Source organism: Megascapheus bottae, chromosome 18 (genome assembly GCF_031878675.1).
Source record: "Megascapheus bottae isolate mThoBot1 chromosome 18, mThoBot2.hap1, whole genome shotgun sequence".
Taxonomy (NCBI): Eukaryota; Metazoa; Chordata; class Mammalia; order Rodentia; family Geomyidae; genus Megascapheus; species Megascapheus bottae.
This window is the reverse complement of record NC_143526.1, coordinates 20,753,209-20,756,978: the sequence shown is the minus strand read 5'-3', so window position 1 is coordinate 20,756,978 and position 3,770 is coordinate 20,753,209. Positions and strand designations below refer to the sequence as shown.

The 3,770-nt window shown below is 31.9% G+C and overlaps 1 pseudogene; it reads right to left on the bottom strand.

Moving 5' to 3' along the window:
• Positions 1–1,897: 1,897 nt before the first annotated feature.
• Positions 1,898–2,272, bottom strand: LOC150050193 (small ribosomal subunit protein eS25 pseudogene; annotated as a pseudogene).
• Between the last annotated feature and the right edge of the window lie 1,498 nt (positions 2,273–3,770).

Here is a 3,770-nt window from a genome sequence, read left to right as displayed (position 1 = left end):
TAACATATACAACTAATTAAAGTAGAATTTCAAACAACCTTTCCAAAAGTTGGGTTTTTTTCTAAGTAGCTGAAGAAAAGTTTATATCTTAATCCTCCAGCCATCACTGAAAAGTACATTTGTATATTTGTGTTTGTGTGTTTATGAGTGTGTGAGAGAAAGAGTTAGAAAGCAAAGGAGCAAAAGACAAAAAATGTATGTGAATTAAAATTTTTATAAGAGAAAACTAACATATTTACAGAATATCTATGTGGGACATCAGAAATCAATTGCATAATATTATGGTTTCTAAACCTTATTTATACCTGTTAGATTTTATAGCTTATTGACATTACTTATGATTTTTCCTTTTCCTTTGCAATGCTGATAAAAACAGTTGGATCTAGTGCTGTCTCTACTTATACTCAAAAAATATAGATGGAATCTTCCCACAAGGTTCAGAACAATACTGCACTTCACACAAAACTACTGCATTTTGTGGTTTGTTGGAAAAGTTACTAATGTTTTGGTAACTTTTCAACTTTACTCATTTCCTGCATTTCACCCGTTATTACTGGACTATTCCATTTAGTGACATGATAGGAAATCGAACTCTCTAGCTTAGTTTAAAATAGCTCTTCTGCTTTTGAACTGTGTATATAGGTCCATCATACTTTTGACAAGCTTTTGCAAACATTCTTGCTCTTACTGAGTGACATTGGATTTGAAGTCTTGTAGAGGTTGTATTAGAACTTTATACAATAGCTGAGAATAAACTCTAGTCAAGATCCATTCTTTCATTAGACTGTAACAGTGTTCTTAACATTTAAAGATATTTCATAATGCAATTTGATTTTAAGTATATACTATATCTCTTTACTAAGTTTAACACCAATCCATATATCAAAATGATTCTTTTACAGGTTTTGCATAGAGTTAAGTGTTCCAACTTAAGAAGAATACTATTTTTAATGAAGAAGTCGGAAAGTAGAATATTGACTCTGACTCATGTAATGAAGATAGTTCATTAACTACCTAATAATGCCAATAATTCTTTGTGCATAAGTACCTCTTTTTAAAGAAAAATCAATTGAGTGCTTTGTACATGATAGTGTTATAATTCAATATTTATTGATTTATAAAAATCAAAGATGGTAAAAAGATATTATTCAATTCATTCACAAAATAATTGGTTATTGATCACAAATGTTCGTGATTGAAACATAATGTGCCAGAAGTATTATGTATTCATCTCACAAATGAAATGTTACTTAAATATTTGTGAACTCATATACCACATTGCTTAACTAGTTCAATAAATGCAGAAAAACAGATGAGAAAGGGAAGGAAAGAGATCAAGTCGGCTTTAACATTTCCTTCCATATTATTCAACTTAGTTTTCTCTTGTCCCTGAACTTCATTTACTTAGAATGCTTACATGAAACTTTATCATTGCAATTCACATATGTGTAAACATATGTATCTATTATATACAATATACATCATCATTTTACATAATATAAAATTTAATGTTTATATATTATATAATATGTAATCAAATTTTAACAATATAATATGATTACATTATAAATATTATATTATGTACATATTACCTATTATACAAATATTATAAATATAAGTGTATAATTTGCATATATTAGCATATATTATGTCATTATACATTATATGTGTTTTTCTGACTTTTACACTTTGGCCTCATTAGGGTTAGGTTTCTAATGATGCTTAGGGTTGTCTAATTATTTTTATGCTCTTCCTTTCCTAGTTTGTAATGCTGTGCTTAGTGACTCACAGTGAAGCACACAATCATGAGGGTAAATAATTGCAATTGTTCCGTGTGTTTGTGTGTTTTAATTTAACAAAGCTTTATTTTTCCCAATATACAACTGGTTGGACCTGTTCATGCATCTTCACCAACAATCGCAGCATCTCCACTTTTGATATTTTTAATGTAAATTACTTGACCACTGTGCTTTGAATCTAATTTGATAAATTGTTTACTAAGCAGTGCCAGAAGGGCTCCTCTAGCCAGGGAGCCGGGAAACCTTAGCCTCTCAGAAACCACAGTAGGGGTTAGGAGCTTATAGTTGGGAACTTCCTTATGAAGATTGCCCTAAGTGGCTTTGTTTAACAGGACAAGGTTGTTGAGCTTGTCCCAAACTTTGCCTTTGGACCACCTCTTTCTCTGCGTCTTGCCCCCAGACTTCTTTACTGGGTCCTTGTCTTTCTTGGCCCACTTTCAGGCATCTTTCCTCTTATCATCCTCTGGCAGCATGGGGCAGCCTGAAAAGCAACATCGCCAACTACTGCCACTTTATCAGGATGTCTACCAGTTTGCCGGGAGAGGTTCATTTTTCTTTGTTTTGTTTTTCTAACGTACTTTATGTTTCCCCATCCCATCAGACCTATAAGATGCTATTTCTGTCTCTTGTACTAGCACAAATATTGTGGTTTATACTTTCTGTATAGTATTAAATAATTTTGACATAGTTATTACTGTATTATAAAATAATCTTTCCCTTACGTGATCTGGCTCAAGTGTTGGCTAATGATTTTAAGGAAGGCAACACTAAACTGTGGATGTGTAAGTGAACATAGTATCTTTATCAAAATCCTCTTGAAATTGGAGTCTGAAGCAGGGATTAGGTAGAGATAGTTTAGTCTCAGAGACTAGAAGTGAGAATGGAACAGAAAATGAATGAGCATGACAGAGAATTCAACCCTACTTTTCCATTATAGATTTGACCAGAGCTTTGAGGAAATTAGTGTTTGTTTAAATTAGAATCAATAGTGAGAAATAATAAGCTATCACTTTCTTTCTCTATCAGTCAAGGGCTATATCTGTGGAGATAGAGAACTCCCAAATTTCCAAGTTCAGTCATAAATGATATTGCACACAAAAGACAAAATAAGATAAATATTCTCAAAGTAAATGGCTACTTCCTAGGTGAATATGATATACTAAGAATGACTAATACAAAAAATGATTAATAGATAACCAAAATTAAATAACCTATTCAACATCCTGAGCACAATGCCCATTTCCTTTTGTGGAAAGAAAATTGTTATAAAATACTAACAATTGAATTCAAAATATCAACAATTTGGGTAGCTAATTTTCCAGGCACTTTGCAATCCAATTTAACAAAACCATTATTAAAATTTATATTACACAAATTTATCATTGGACAGATCATGTCAAAACCAGAGATTTGACAGGGGTCATACTCTATCACAGAGACAAATTTAATAAGTTCTCATAACTTGTCATTTTTTAATTATTTTACTGTGTTTAGTCTTATGCATGTTCTTGGCTAATGTATCTCTTTTATATTTGGTAAAACTGTTACAAAATAGTCCAGTTGCCATTCTCTTCTGAACTCTGTGAAGCCATATTGGTAACTTCATTGTCCATAGTGGGTGTATTTATAGAAACCAGCAAGCTCTGCAAATCAAGTTTGTTGTTGTTTGTTTAGTTTATTTTGAGACCAGATTGTTAAACATATACCAACATACCAACAATCGTTTTCATTTTTGCTACATCCTGTTGATAACTGTCTCTCCCACCCCCATTCTGTCAGTGCTCTGTTTATGTTCATTGTTTCAAGAAGTAGAAGGAATAACAAAAGGAGAGAAGCAACTTTTCCAGACTTTTGAACTGTCAAAGTCTAGGTGCTATAGGAAGAAACACAGTGAGTATACACATAAAATAAAATAGACTGGAGGAAGTAAGATGAGAAAAATCTAAATTCATTAAATGACTTAGACATAAG